The following is a 16,767-nucleotide window of genomic DNA, read 5'->3' as shown; positions in this document are numbered from 1 at the left end:
GCCCTTATTGTCAGGCCTATTTCTCCCTGGTAATTGCCCAGTCTTCATGTACACATTACAGTGCAGTGCTCTTAAGGAAATCCAGCATTCTTTGCTCTATAATCTTTTCTTCCCACAAAATACTTGACAAACATAGCTATTAGCTCTATGTGAAGTGGTTGTATATATCAAAATTTCTTCACAAGCTCACTTAACCAAGGTACCAAATAATTTATCCAGATTCCAAAACAAATCAGTTGAAGAGCTAAGTATGCAAAAAAATCCCATAATACCCTAGATTCCAACAATGAGATGTAGTTTTTATTAATTTTATACCACTTAGCAAGCTCAGATTGGGTCTTCTTTTTTTTTAAAGATTTTATTTATTTATTTGAGATAGAGAGAAAGAGAGAACATGAGCTGGAGATAGAGGAAAAAAGAATCTGAAGCAGACTCCATGGAGGGCAGAGACCAATGAGGAGTCAATCCCACAACCAGATCATGACCTGCGCTGAAACCAGGAGTTGGCCTTTTAACCACTGAGCCACTCTGATGGCCCCAAGTTGGGTCTTTATGTTAAGTTTCTTTAACTAACAAATGCTTAAGAGCACACTTTAAATGCATTACAGCATGAGACCATGATAGGAAATGCATTAGGAATATAGCCAAAGGGAAAAAAGTCACTCACATATGCCCTGTTTTCTGCTAAAGGGAGAATCTCATCTCCATAACAAGGTTATTAATGTGTGATATATTTCTTTTTTTTTTAAGATTTTATTTATTTATTCATAGAGAGAGAGAGAGAGAGAGAGGCAGAGACACAGGCAGAGGGAGAGGGAGAAGCAGGCTCCATGCAGGGATTCGTTCCTGGGTCTCCAGGACCACACCCCAGGCTGCAGACAGCGCCAAACCGCTGCGCCACAGGGAGGGGCTGCCCTGTGTGATATATTTCTGATAGAAAGTTCTTATCTTTGAGAAAGATCATTAAACATTGTATTTATGCAGTTTAACGTTTCTTAAGATACACTTTTTGAAATAATACTTTGTTACCGTAATTGAGAAGTTTCAGCTATTTCAAAGCTATTTATCTCAATATTCATGTAAGATACTTATGAAAACATTTTATTAATAATTTTATGAAGATATTTAACAACAACTTAATATTAGAAATTTAGAAAACAACTTAATATTAGAAATTTAGAAAAGAAATAGGACAATAAAGGTGCTTCTGGTTTAAACTGAATATAAGTAAATTGGACAAAGTATGTTGCTGTTTAGTAAGTTAAAGAAGCTTTGCGCAGTGGCAGTATTGTAGCCAATGAGGTTTATCCAAGGCGCAATTATTGCTAGTAAGTTAAAGAAATTAAATTTAAACATCCCTCATTTTTTTAACACATTTTATAAATCCATTCAGATTAATCTGGAAAACTTCATCAGGAGGTTTACTAATATTTGAAGGTAGAACACTTTTTTTTTATTGTTTGGCTGATTTTTTAAAAGAGCAACTAGGGCAAGATTATGTAAATCAAACTGGTGCAAACAACATCCTGGCTAGTCCACATCAGTCACTTTACTAAATTTCAAGGTTATTAATTACTCAACTTATCTTTCGACTTTAATTTTAGAAAGCCTCAAATTAGCAACAAGTTTTATCTGAGTCAAAGCAGTAAGGGCTTTACAGGATGATTTGTTAGATTAATTTTTCCTCAATCAAAACACAGATGATTAAGATACATTAATTGACTACATAGAAGTCACATATTCTTCAGTGAATAAAGGCTTCCCTTCTCTGCTCCTGATGGCCATCTGTGTGCAAAACGTAACAATATTAGTTCAACTCTTATTTTTTTTTCCTGATTCAGAACTTCAGTATGAATGATGATTAGCTACATGACTAACAGGACAGGAAGCTCCTCAAACATTTTTTTTTAACTCACTAACACAATCTTTTGTATCAAGCAGCAGCTCACTAAGTAAGTATTGAATGAGTGGATAGATTCCATTCATACACAATCATAATAACTAAATACTTCTTTAAAAATCTGAGGTTTAATTTTGTGGTCAAGTACTAAAAGATGGGCAGCCCCAGTGGCTCAGCGGTTTAGCGCCACCTTCAGCCCGGGGTGTGATCCTGGGGACCGGCGACCAAGTCCCACATCGGGCTCCCTGCATGGAGCCTGCTTCTCCCTCTGCCTGTGTCTCTGCCTTTCTCCCTCTCTCTGTGTGTCTCATGAATAAATAAATAAAATCTTAAAAAAAAAAAAAAAAAACAAGTACTAAAATATGAAGTAGAAGTCAGTACTTCCATTTATTTATAACATGACCTCTGTCTTCAGTAGATGGTTTAAAAGGTTAGTTTTACCAGTGACTTCACAAAACATACTAAATGGGTTAGAAGAACCAAGATATTTATGGTATATATTTAATTGGTTTGAGAACTGAGTGAACAGGTATTAATTCTAAAGACAATCTAGTGCCAGCTTCAGTAATGAGGCCTAAACTGCACAGGTTTCAAACTCAGACCCACACCTTGTTCATTTTGGCTCACTTAATGCTTCTTGATGCTGCCACACAGGCCCTTATTTTGAGAAACAGGTGATTTAACTATGCATATGTATTTTTTTATGTTGTATAGAAAGCTAGACTCTACATTTTGTATGTGATATGAGAAATATGATATTTGAGGTATATTGCTATTTATGATAAACTCTGATTTACATACATTTACCTCAACTGAAAAAAATGCTAATTAATATTATCCTCTTTAATGTAATTACTAATAATCTCTTCTTCCTTAACTATATGGCCCTGTATCTAGGCAACATATCTGCAAGATCCCAAAGTTATCACCACGGGAGTATGCCATCAGAGAAACAGATTTTCCAAGTGAAGTCAAGTGACCACTTATGGTTTTAGCATGATCAAAAAATTAGTAATTTTACTGCATTAGTTGCTATACAAAGCCATGGATTTCATTAGCTATTCAGGAAATCTTCAAAACACCACATGGCTAGGAGGCTGGGCCAGCTTTTGCAAATTACAGCAAACCTTCATAAAATAATCTATGGGGCATTCTTGATCTAAACCCAAACAGAATGGGATTAAATAATAAATCTTTCAAGAAGCTTGGACATGGAAAAGATTTGTCACTTAGGATGGCAATTCAGCTTAACAACTGAGGCAATGAGACTGACAGAATATACCCTTTCCAAGAAAGAAGTTAAAACAATTTCTGTTGATGGTAACAGTATTTCCATAGGCTTCTGTTTCCAGAGGTAATATATAGTATCGAAGAAGAACACTGAAAACATATAACCAAGTCTTCATAAAGAATTGGAAAAATACATCAAATCTCTCTTGAGAAGAACTAAGCTTTTTTAAATTAAAAATAACCATTATTATCATGATAAAATTATAATCTTATTAATATTTTATTATTAAATAATTATTATTTGCAGGGAAGACAGACTGGCATCACATCAGCATTTTACTACTAAAATGTAATCAGTATACACAATATGTACACTGAGGATTCCCACTTTTGATCTTAAGGTTATGCCAGTTTATCACAATTTTTAGTAAAACTCATTTTCAAACTTATTGTATCTCACTATATCAGAACTATTTCAAAAGGGATCTTGTTAGGCATCTCCATAAAAAAAAAAAAAAAAAAAAAAATCCAAGCCATGCTTTTTCCATGAAATCTTTGGAGGTTGCTATGACAATGGTATTTCTAGCTTAGCTCACAATTCATATTCTTTAGTTCTTAGTAAAGTAATCTGGTTCTGCTTCTTGGTATCATTTTCTAAGATTCTGAAAGATAGTCCCAAAAGTTTTCTCCAGAGATTGGGAGTGGGAATTATTAAATGCTGAACTTAAAAAAAATCATTTCTATATATAAACTACCAAAACTGAAACAGGAAGATAATAAAAAATCTCCCAACAAACAAGAGTCCAGGGCCGGATGGCTTCTCAGGGCAATTCTACCAAACCTGTAAAGACTTAATACCCATACTTCTGAAACTGTCCCAAAAAGCAGAAATGGAAGGAAAACTTTCAAACTCATTCTATGAGGCCAGCATTACCTTGATCCCAAAACCAGAGAAAGACCCCCTAAGAAGAATTACAGACCAATATCCCCGATAAACATGCAAGCAGAAACTTTCACCAACGTACTGGATAATGGGATCCAACAGTACATTAAAAGTATTATTCACCACAACCAAGTGAGATTTATTCCTGGTCTGCAGGGGTGGTTCAACATCTGCAAATCACTCAACGTGATGTTCCACATAAGGTCCAGAAGGTTAAGAACCTTGTGATCCTCTCAATGGATGCAGAAAAAGCATTTAACAAATACAGAATCCTTTCTTGATTAAAAAAACAAAACAAAACACAAAATTCTCCACAATATAGGGAAACAGGAAACATACCTCAACATCATAAAAGCCGAAGAGGAAAGACCCACAGCCAATATCATCTTCAAAGGGGAAAATGGAGAGCTTTCTCCTAAGGTCAGGAACATAACAAGGATGGCCACTCTCGCCACTTTGTCCAACATAGTACTGGAAGTCCTAGCCTCAGTGATCAGACAACAACAACAACAAAATAAATAAAAGGTGTCCAAATCAGCAAAGAAAAAGTTAAACTTTCACTCTTTTCAAACGACACGATACTTTATGTAGAAAACCCGAAAGACTCCATCAAAAAATTCCTAGAACTGATAAAAAAATACAGCAAAGTTGTAGGCTATAAATTAATGCAAGAAGCTTGTTGCATTTCTATAGAGTAACAATGAAGGAGCAGAAAGAGAAACCAAGGAATTGATCCATTTACAACTGCACCAAAACCTGTAAGATACCTAGGAATAAACCTAACCAAAAAGCTAACAGACCTGTACTCTGAAAACTATGGAACACTTCTGAAAGAAATTGAGGAAGATACAAAGAAACTGAAAAACATTTCATGCTCATGGACTGGAAGAACAAATATTGTTAAAATGTCTATGCTACTCAAAGCAATCTACACATTCAATGCAGTCCCTATCAAAATACCACCAGTATTTTTCACAGAGCTAAAACAAACAATTCTAAAATTTGTATGGAACCAGAAAAGACCCCAAATGGCCAAAGTAATGTTGAAAAAGAAAACCAAAGGGGCACCTTGGTGGCTCAGTTGATTAAGCATCTGCCTTCACCTCAGGTCATGATCTCAGCGTCCTGGGATTGAGCCCCACCTGGGGCTTCCTGCTCAGCTGTATTATAAAGCTGTCATCATCAAGACAGTCTGGTATTGGCACAAAAACAGATACATAGATCAATGGAACAGAACAGGGATCCTTGGGTGGCTCAGCGGTTAAGCATCTGCCTTCAGCCCAGGGCGTGATCCTGGAGTCCCAGGATCAAGTCCCATGTCAGGCTCCGTGCATGGAGCCTGTTTCTCCCTCTGCCTTGTGTCTCCGCCTCTTTCTCTCTCTGTCTCTCATGAATAAATACATAAATAATCTTAAAAAAAAAAAAAGGAACAGAACAGAGAACTCAGAAGTGCACCTTCAACTCTATGGCCAACTAACCTTTGACAAAGCAGGAAAGAATATCAAATGGAAAAAAAGTCTCTTCAGCAAATGGTGTTGGGAAATTTAAACAGCCACATGCAGAAGAATGAAACTGGACCACTTTCTTATACCATACACAAAAATAAACTCAAAATGGATGAAAGACCTAAAGGTAAGGCAGGTATCTACCAAAATCCTAGAGGAGAATACAGGCAGCAACCTCTTTGACTGTGGCCGCAGCACCTTACTGCTTAGACACATCTCCAGAGGCAAGGGAAACAAAAGCAAAAATGAACTATTGGACTTCATCAGGATAAAATGCTTTTGCACAGAAAGGAAACAATCAACAAAACTAAAAGGCAACCTAGGGAATGGGAGAAGATATTCATAAATGATACATCTGTTAAAGGACTAGTATCCAAAATCTATAAAGAACTTACCAAACTCAACACTCAAAAACAAAGAGTCCAGTTAAGAAATGGGGAAAAGACATGAACAGACATTTCCAAAGAAGACAAAAAATGTCCAACACACATAAAAACATGCTTCACATCACTTGTCACCAGGGAAATACAAATCAAAATCACAATGAGCTACCACCTTACACCAGTAAGAATGGCCAAAATTAACAACTCAGGAAACAACAGATGCATCTGGCAAGGATGCAGAGAAAGGGGAACCCTCTTACTGTTGGTAGGAATGCCATCTGGCGCAGCCACTTTGGAAAACAGTATGGCAGCTCCTCAAAAAGTTAAAAATAGAACTACCCTAAAACCCACCAATTGCATTACTAGGTATTTTTCCAAAGGATAACATAGTGATTTGAAGGTGCACATGCACCCCAATGATGTTATGAGCACTAAGTGTTATATGCAACTAATGAATCCATAAATTCTGTCTCTGAGACTAATAATATACTACTGTATGTTAATTGAATTTAAATAAAAAATTTAAAATATAATTTCTATTTCATTCAATAGTGAAAGCATTTTCCATAGTATATAGTTTGGGGGAATTATTCTAATATTAAAGCATATATGGCATTTAGTAGATATAATCCACATTTAATTTAATATGTTCCCTATTTAATTTGTGCTTTTTAATTTGTGCTCATTCCCCAACCCCTTTTAACAGGGGAAATTCACAAGTAATATTGTTATGAATATCCATTTTTCTTCTAAGGAATTGTTTCTTTAGTACAATTTAATAAGACTGAGACAAGGGTTATGATTTTTTTGTCTATTTATAGTATTTATAAAAATGCAAAGTTGAATGTGTATAGATGAGGCATATATAGTATCCTGTTTCCACTGCCTTCCCTCAGTCCACATGGCACATTTACATCATTTGTGTGACCGTTGAAAGCATTCAACTTTTTGACTCCTGAAGTACAGGGTCAAAGGTATAAGTATTTTTATGACTTTCAATACCTATTATCATTTAACTCCTCAAAACCAATTTTACCTATACTTTTATTTTATTTTATTTTATTTTATTTTATTTTAAGTAAACTGTATGCCAAACATGGGGCTCCAAATCACAACCTTGAAATCGAGAGTTGTGTGCTCTACAGACTGAGCCAGCCAGGTGCCCTCAATTATACCTATATTTCAATATCATCAACTTTCATTTATTTGAATGCTTTCTACATGCTAGGTGCTGTTTAGGCACTGGGGACACAATGATGAAATAAGACAATGAACAGGGAGTTAAATGAGGTGTGATATAATAGAAGTTGGAATAGGGTGCCAGCGGAACTCATGAGAAGAGTAGAAACCAGCCTTCTCCAAATAGGGTCACTACATGGGAAAGGGATAGCAGGCAGATGAAATATGGAGGAAGGAGAATACCACAAACAATGGCCTAGAAAATACAAAGCAAAGCACATCTTAAGTATCATGAGAATATAGAAGGTGAGGTTAGTGTTGAAAGACATGAATATATAAGAATATGTATATGTATATATGCCAGTTTTATAATTACATAATCATCTTTAGGTGTCATTTAATATTTGTCTAATGTATTAACATGTTATAATAATGTTTTCAATACGCACTGCATCTGAGAATATCAAATTCCTGGCATAATCAAACAAATAAAAAGTGGCACACAGATTAGGAAACTCAGTACCACTTGAAAGAAGACAGGCTTCTGTGGTTTAACAGCAGCATGGGCCTATGTGTAGAAGAAGAGGAGTTGGAACTGTAGCAATAGGTGGGAACAGTTGAAGAACCTAAAGTGCCAGGCTATGAAGTTTATTTTGGATTTTTCAATTGTCACTGAAATGACAGAGAAATGTTAGAGGAAACAAAACCATAATGAAAATTAACACTGATTCTCTTAATTAAAGCTAAATTCAGAATGTTCTGGAAACAACCTCCGAGTAATTGAAGGAGGAAAACCACATTCATAAAGAGATTTTCTCATTCTGATTATCACTGGCACCCCCATACCAACCTTTAGGCCTAAATCCTAACACTTTTGTGAAGGTATAGTCAAAACAAAACCATCTCATTTTGTTTCACTTTACTACAAATTATATAGAAGAAACACTGAAAGAATTTATGAAATGATAAGAGAGTGCAAGAGTGTGAGAAATATATAAAGAGTCTTGTTTACAAAGAACTAGTTTATTCTTTATAGATCATTGTTAACCTAGAGTCCATGGAACTTTACACTGGACTCCATGCATTTGTTAACCTATGAAATAATATGTAAGACATTGTGTGCATTTGCATAGTCTGTGTATAAAGGATGGAAGAGGGCCTTTACAAATAGATAGAAAAGAAATTCTTGCTGTTGTCTATTATGCAAGCCAAAAGCAGATGGGACAATTTGGCAGAAACAATACTATAAGGGATATAAACCGTTTGGTCCAAGTGCACAGCTCTCTGGTTTGTGTTGAAAGAGTTATGTTACATTATTCAAAAATAAATTTTATAATGTCTGGAACAAGAGTTCTTTCCCCAGTGTTCAAGACACAGAGGGTTTCTGAGAATCTCTTTGAAATCACACTCAAAATTCTGTGCAAATGTATATGTGTATGTACATTTTCTAAGAAATCATTAAAAGGTTCATAAACCTTTCAATGACACTTTCTCATTCCATTTCTGTGCTGGATTTCCCATTTCTGAAGGTAGAGATTCCAGTTCCTGAGACCTTGGGTGTAATTCAGCAGGTGGTGAGGGCACCCTCTCCAACATCCTGCATCTCTGAAGTGTCCATAAGCAAAGCAAGCAGCCATCTAATTATGAATATCATTCCTCACGATTGTTATTACTGTATTTTAGAAGGTTAACAGATGGGGAAGAAATGGTAAAGAGGTAGACAAGAGACTATTATAAGGGCCAAAGTTTAAAGTAACAGAATTTAAATTATGATGGTGTAAGTGGGGATACAAAAGCAAGGATGAGAAGGAGGGATGACTTGATATTTGATATTGTTAAAAAAGAAACAGCACACCTAAAATGGAGTCACTTGGGCTAAGCCCCATGTCGGTAAACCAAGACTTAATATCTACCTAACCTGACTGCAGTTCCAACCTCTCTTGAGAATATAATCTTAACCAGTGAGTCTGAAATTTCCAGGCCAGCACTAGTGAGGTAATCCACTCTGCCTTCCCCCAAAGGAATGTGACTCTGCCTGAAATAATCCTTCCTTTTGTTCATGATTTCCCTGCTCTATCTCTTTCTGTATTTAAAAGTCTTTCCATTCCAGCAGCTCTTAAAGTTACCTTCTATTTGTTACTTGGGATCCTGCCTGATTCATGGCTTGCTGAATAAAGCCAATTGGAGCTTCACATTTTCTAAGTTGTATTTTGTTTTTAACAGCACATACCACAGCATTTTTTTAAACCCAAGTTGTCTTTAGTGTTTGGAAAACAAATTGTTTTTTAAAATTGTCACTAATGGGGAAAAGAAGGAAACCAGAGATGGTATATAATAGGAATATAATATATTTTGGAAAAAAGCAGACTACAAATTTTAATATTAGCCATACATTAATTTGCAGAACAGATAGGAGCTGGACTTCTATATTACTAATGCTTACAATATATGAATTTCTGGTTATCTCAAGTTCATTAGACTTCTGATTATTGTTGCACTGGAGTCCTGGAAGTTTGAATTTTGAGATATGGAATAAAAATGAGGTCATGGCATAGATAACTAGAGATGATGAAACTATAAAAATGATAAGGAGCTTGATGAGTCCTAGCTGACCTCATTCAGGAAAGTGTAAGTGGGCACTGTTTCTGGAAGATATAGGAGTGGCTTGAACAGAGAGTGGGTCAATATTACTTACTGACATTCAATTCAAATTAGGGGAGGACAGAGGATGTAGAATAATAATCAGAAAGTCACATAAATGTAAGAAGCTGACTGGCTTTCTTTCACTAAAGATAGAGAAAGCTAAATTTCTGGTGGAAATGTTAGGGGAGGGCAGTCCCGGTGGCTCAGCGGTTTAGCGCCACCTTCAGCCCAGGGTGTGATCCTGGAGACCTCGGATCGAGTCCCACGTCGGGCTCCCTGAATGGAGCCTGCTTCTCCCTCTGCCTGTGTCTCTGCCTCTCTCTCTCTCTCTCTGTGCCTCTCATTGAGAATAAATTAATAAAATATTTTTTTTTAAAAAAAGGAAATGTTAGAGGAATCACTTGAAAAATCCAAATTTCAATTGAACTGAAGAGATCAGAAAATATTAAGAATAAAGAAAATTTAGTTTATTCATGGGGAACATGGAAGTTTGAGTTAGTAAAAACTAGTGTTAAAACATGTCTTTGCCATGCATCATTTGAATAATTCTGAACTAACCAGAAAAAAAATATGAACTATAATTCACATTAAGTCAATGTTGAGGAAAGTGATATATTTATGTAAAGTTTAATACAGTTGGTTATTTCCAATACTTTATTTAAAGTTCACATTAAAACATATAGAAAAAAATTACAAAAATATCTACCCATTTAAAAGAAAGCAATGTTATGCTTTCTTAAAAAGTCCTGAAAACAGGGTGCTTGGGTAGCTAGGTCGGTTAAGTTTCTGCCTTCAGCTCAGGTCATGATGCCAGGATCCTGCAATTAACCCTGCATCACATCGGGCTCCCTGCTCAGTAGGGAGCCTGCTTCTCCCTCTCCCTCTGCCTGCCACACCTTCTGCTTCTACTCTCTCTCTGTCAAATAAATAAACAAAATCTTGAAAGAAAAAAATGTCCTGAGAGTTAAAGACAAAAAAAAATATGAAATGTAAATTATTCACTGAGGTTTCTGAAGTAGTTAGAAAGTTTGAATCAAAAGGAGATTATGTTTGAGGCACCTGGCTGGTTCAGTAGGTAAAGCATGTGACTCTTGATCTAGGGGGTCATAATTTCAAGCCCCATGTTGGGCATAGACCTTACTTAAAAAAAAAAAAAAGTCGAGAGAGATTATGTTTAACAAGGATATGTTAGTTTAATGTAATGGTTAAAGAAATAGAAAGGTTCAGTGGGGATACTTTTCCATGAAACTTTCCCCTCTGGCAGCTGTTGAACAAAAGGGAGCCAGCATTTGCCACTCATTTCCCTTGAAGAGGGGTTAACTTCTTCCAACAGGATTAAACTTCATGGTTAAGAGCATGAGGTTGAACCTTTTGTGCTTGAATCTTAGAACTGCCCACTTGCTAACTGTACATCTTTTGACAAATTACTTACCTTCTCTAAGTCTCCTTATTTTTATTTGTAAAATGTAAGCACTACTTATGAGAGTTAAATGCCACTGAAAAAATTAATTAGTATGCATTTAAGTTCTCAATAAATTATGACTAGGAATATTATTTGTCATCAGGAATTTGGGAAGTTAGATGGAGATAGTAGATGGATTCATAGGGGAAATGCAAGAATCCACGAATGTTGAGGTCAGGTGTTCCCTTTCAGTTGCCAGAAAAAAAAAAAAAAAAAAAAAAAGAGGTAAGATTAATGGGAAGGAGAGAAGAGGTTGAAAACTTGTAAACGATTTATTTCTTTTCTTTAAATTTAATATAATCTTGGGATGCCTCTGCCTTTGGCTCAGGGCGTGATCCTGGAGACCCAGAATCAAGACCCACACTGGGCTTCCTGCATGGAGCCTGCTTCTCCCTCTGCCTATGTCTCAACCTCTTTCTGTGTGTCTCTTATGAATAAATAAATAAAATCTTTAATTAAAAAATTTTTTAATATAATTTTAGTTCTTTTAGGAAGGGCCCAATCTCTCCAGTTTGCCACAGCCATCTTCCTTCTCTCTTACTTGTAATCTGGCCAAATTTGCTAGGCCCTATGGACATTTGAGTAGTGGAAGTGTGTTTGAAGTGTTTTACACATAAAAACAGAAGAAACTTAAATACTATCTTCCAGAAGAGATGCAGTGTGTCTGTGGGGTCTATTTGTTCAACATCTCTCTTAACAAATCAGCTAGAGCTTCGAAGATAAGAATTCTCATCCTTTCTGACACTTGTTTAGGGCAAGGACAGTAGCAGGAGTAGCAGAGAAATCTCAGACTCAGGTAGTAAGACAACCTACCAATAACCACAAGGACCTCCATTACTATTTCTTACTGTCCTCCTACTATTAGAGCTTTCAAAGAAGTGATTTATACCCTATCATTGCCTTTTCATTCAATCCCTCCATATATCTCCCACAATCAGATTTACATTTTTTACTTCATTTTCTTCTGTGAGATTATAATTGCAAAAGTGAAGTGAACTTGGTTCATTCTTCTCACTTCTTGACTCCAATGAACTATGAAACCAGTAAATAGTTTTTTCCTCTTTCTCTCATCCAGCAATCCACCCTGTAGGGTATGAAATCCTACAATGTGTAAAACAAAATTGTTCTCTTACAACATATTGAATTGTGTACATAGTGCTCGCTTTGGCAGCACATATACTAAAATTGGAACAATACAGAGAAGATTAGCATAGCCCTACACAAGGATGAATTGTGTACATATAAATCTTCACATTCACTATAGGTATATAATATTCATTTGTTATTCTTTATCTGTTTATTATATTCATTTATATATATATAAAATGAATGTGAAAATTAATTTTATCTTTAAAAATTTAAGCCCTCCAGGTAACAAATATTTTTGTCTTTGTGAGCTATCTAGGTCTCTAGTGAATATTCTTCTTTTTTTTTCTTTTTCTTTTCTTACAACTGTCTAAAAACATAATAACCATTCTTAGCTCAAGCATGGATTTGGCCTGGAGGCCGTAACTTACTTACTTGTGCTTTAAAATAACTGATTCAGCTTACATTGAGGTAGAGTTCTCATTAGAACTAGCCTTCTGAGAAAGGAACTGCTATAATTATTTTCTCAATTTCTTATCATACATAGACTTTCTTCAATATAGCAAAAATGTTACTGTTGAGAAAACTATTTGCTATGCCTGTTAGTTGATCTCACCAACCTTTTCCTCCACATTTTTTATGCTATGTTTAATCAACTTAAATTATTCACAGTTGATTTCTAGGGCTACCAATAGACCACCTCTGCCTTCTGATAACACTGACTCACCTTATTTCCCTGGGCTTTTTTTTTTTTTGGTCTATCATTTTTTGCTTCAGATTTCCCATATTTAAGTGTCTTGTTAACATTATGCATAATACACTCATAGAAGAAAGAGATGAAACACCTTTCTGCCAAGGCAAACACCCTCATTCACAATGCACAGTTGTTTCTTCTCAATTGTGTGCAGGATCTGTCTGCTGGCATGGGTCATTACCATCTTCAAAGATGTAAGACTAAGATATATACCATCTGAACATCTCCAAATTCTGCCTATCTTCCAGGCTATAAACTTTAGAACAAGATTTGATTCTTATGCATCTATTATGGTCTGAATGTCTGTGTTCCCACCAAATTCATATGTCAAAATCCTAATGTCCAATGTGATATAGCATTAGTAGATGGGGCCTTTGGGAGTTGAAGTCATGAGGGTAAAACCATCGCGAATGGGATTAGTGCCTTATAAAGGAGGCTCCAGAGAAATCCTCTGCCCTTTCTACCAAATGAGGACATTAAGGAGAAGGTGCCAGCTTATGAACTCCAAAGAGGACCCTCAACATAAGATGACCATGTTGGCACCTTGATCCTGGACTTTCCAGTCTCCAGAACTGTGAGCAACACATTTCTGTTCTTTAGAAACCACCCAGTTGGTGGTATTTTGTTGAAGCAGCAAAATCAGACTAAGAATCTTTCTCCCCTTAGGGGAATAGTTTCTAAACCAATTACAAAAAAAATAAATAAATAAATAAATAAACCAATTACATAGTAAAATTAATGTTTACCTCATCACACACCAAGTGATGTCTGATGAGGTAAAGTCCAGAAACAGATTTTCTGAAGAGTTTTATCATGATCTACTGCCACATACCTGAAAGATTCGCTTTCATTAGTATTAGAAGCAGTGGTTTTCTTCATGGCGGTGCAGATTCCAGCATCTTACTACCCCTATCTAAATGAGCCTGAATGCCTCTTTCCTTGTCCTTGTTTGGGAATTACTCTAGTTTAAGACTTTGCTTAGTTGATCTTCTGACTGGTTATTGTCATAAGTATCTATTCTCTTGAGCATTCCTTATTAGTCTGATATCCCAGGGCAATTTTAGGAGTGTAGAGTAACAAAGAGTATCTTATCATGATGAGGGGAAATAAAGGAAGATTATTGTTCATTTATTCAACATTTATGAGTAGTTCCATGTGCCAGGCATTTAGGCATTGTGCTTTTGATGCTAGAAATAGTGAACAGATCCTGTTTTCAAGTGGTTCATAGTAAAACTGGCATGACTTTCTACTAGACAGACAATATAATGAGTAGGTGAAGTCCCAGAATAAGGGTTACAATTAGAAAGGGGACACATGATAAACAAGTTTATCGTGAATTACTTTTTGAGAAGAGGACATCTGATTTATTTTAAAGAAAACATAGGAATGTGAAAAACAACAAAAATGTTCAGAAATGAACATTCAGGGTAATAACATGCATAAGCAATGGTGCTTCTAAAGAACTGCCAATAGTTAAGTAAAACTGAAGTGTAAGAGCCACCTGAGTAAGTAACATAAGAGATACCAAATTTGTAGTGGATAATCTACTGTAAGATGATCTATATCATCTTTCAGGGCACTTGGCTGGCTCAGTCAGTAGACCAACTTGACTCTTAATCTCAAGGTTGTGAGTTTAAGCCCTGCGTTGGGTGTAGAGATCATTTAAATAAATAAAACTTTAAAAAATGTCACCTTTCATTCTAGAAACATATACTGAGTGGCTCTGATATGCAAATGATTGTCGTAGGTCTGCAGTGAAAAACCAAGACCTTACCATCATGGAATCTGCATTCTAGCTGTGAAGGAGACAATAAATAAACCACTAGTAAACTATATTGTCTGTCAGATGGAGACAAATATCTGGAGAAAAAGTTTATAAGGGATGAGATAAGAGCATGTGTGTATTAATGTGTGCAAGGGTAAATGTTGCACTTGCATGTTCATGTGCAAAAGTTCTTTTTTATAGGATGATCAAGCCTTCACTAAAGAAGTGGCTTTTGAGCAGAGACTTGAGGGTAGTTTTATCCTGTTATATCTTTTATTATAATATTCTAGTTTTACACGTATGGACTGTTTTTCTAGAACATTTCTAGCAGATAAAATTGTAAATGCAAGGTCCTTTGAATGGGAGAATGCTGTGTTTTGAAAGCACAGCCAGAAGGTTGGCGTTCCTGGTGTGGAAACCTTAAAAAGAATAGTGGATAAAGTGGAAAGCTGATGGCAGTGGAGGTGGTACAGATTAGACAGGGCTTTTTAGAGAGTCTCTTTCAGTACTTGTACCCTTGTTGCTCCTTCTCTCTTAGAGACAAGGAAATGTCTAGCCCCAGGCACTAAAGAACAGGTATTTGGTATTTTTAACTAAATACTTAAGCTTAAAAGCTGAAAATCTTCATGGAGAGATTTTGCTAAATTTTTATAACTTTTTTTTTTAAACTACATCAGAGAATTTTCAATGTAAGTAAAAGTACCATCAGGATTTATGTGTTTTTTGTTTTGTCTTATTTTTTAATAACAGAGAAGAGAAAGTACCATTACTACTTTGCACCTGAGAAAATTGGAGCAAAGAGGTAAAATGCCTTCTTAAACTATAAACCTGGGTTTAAGAGTGGGAAAAGTGGTGCTGTAAAGACTGCCCTAGGTCAATCACCCACTCAGAGGACAGCCCTTTACTTTCAATTGACTCCCCAGGGCAGGAGCAATTACCTTCCCAACCTCTTGGACACTTCAGTAAGCAAGATCAGAGAACAGCTTCAGCTTTTCATAAGTCTCTCATTCCTCTTCCCAAGTCTCCAAAACCTTTTACCTTGAGCAATGGTTCATCAAATATATACAAGCAAAAAGTATTTCCTAGGAACTTGTTAGAAATGGAAATTATGAAGTGGGGCCCCCCACATCATTTTGACAAGCGTTCTGACCTCCCGATTCACATTAAAGCCTGAGACTCATTCTCTCCTGGTCTGAGAGAGAGAGAGAGAGCCAGAAAGAGAAGGGGCTGGTGGGGGATGGACGAGGCAGGAAAGCCCAGGAAATAGTGCTGGAAAGTGAATTCAAATAGCTTTTTATATTGGGTTTTTACCTTGGTAATTTACGAATGATTGTAAACAACCACAAATTGAAACACATAGTTACTTTAAGGTCTCTTTAGCAGAAATCAATCTTCTATCATGGCAGTTCTCCTATATTCTGGTCTATTACTTGATAGGTCATTTCCTCACAGGGATGACTAACAGCAATTCAATGGAAAATGCTCTTTATATTTAAACAGCACTTTCTGTTCCAAGATGTCAAAATGCTTGACAAGTAGTGAAATGTAGCTCACTAATTTTCTCAACCTCGTGGCAGTAAATAGTCAACATCTACCATCATTGCTGTTCACTGGTGATTTCTTGGCAGGGAAAGTTAAAAGTGCCTTGGCTGTCTATTGGAAGTCAACGGCTGGAGAAACTATTGTTCATTTTGGATCCCATAGGGCTGTATCTGATGCATTACTCACTGAGTTCTATTATTACATCCCAAGGATAGATAACTACACTCATCAAGGTGAAAGCCCAAAGATCATTCTTGTACTTTCTTTGATTAAACCTAGTGTTTGAAAAATCATCTGGCCTAATCTACATTTAATGATGGTATGAATGCTACTTAAATCCCTGATACTTTTGGTTGCTTAGAATTGATGCCACTT

General features: G+C 36.0%; 1 protein-coding gene and 2 non-coding genes across 3 annotated transcripts in view; 2 read left to right on the top strand and 1 right to left on the bottom strand.

Annotated features, from left to right (window-relative positions):
* The window catches only part of PKIA (cAMP-dependent protein kinase inhibitor alpha), a 96,038-nt gene that overhangs the window by 58,747 nt on the left and 20,524 nt on the right, over positions 1 to 16,767 (bottom strand). The gene's annotated exons all lie outside the window — the stretch shown is intronic.
* Positions 1,269 to 1,404, top strand: LOC119866785. The gene has a single exon (XR_005381297.1). It is a non-coding gene; the product is annotated as a U4 spliceosomal RNA (small nuclear RNA).
* On the top strand, positions 12,401 to 12,506 carry LOC119866799. The gene has a single exon (XR_005381310.1). It is a non-coding gene; the product is annotated as a U6 spliceosomal RNA (small nuclear RNA).

The sequence above is a fragment of the Canis lupus genome, chromosome 29 (genome assembly GCF_011100685.1).
Source record: "Canis lupus familiaris isolate Mischka breed German Shepherd chromosome 29, alternate assembly UU_Cfam_GSD_1.0, whole genome shotgun sequence".
NCBI classification, from domain to species: Eukaryota; Metazoa; Chordata; class Mammalia; order Carnivora; family Canidae; genus Canis; species Canis lupus.
The sequence above is the reverse complement of the archived record's forward strand: the minus strand, read 5'-3'. Positions and strand labels throughout refer to the sequence as shown.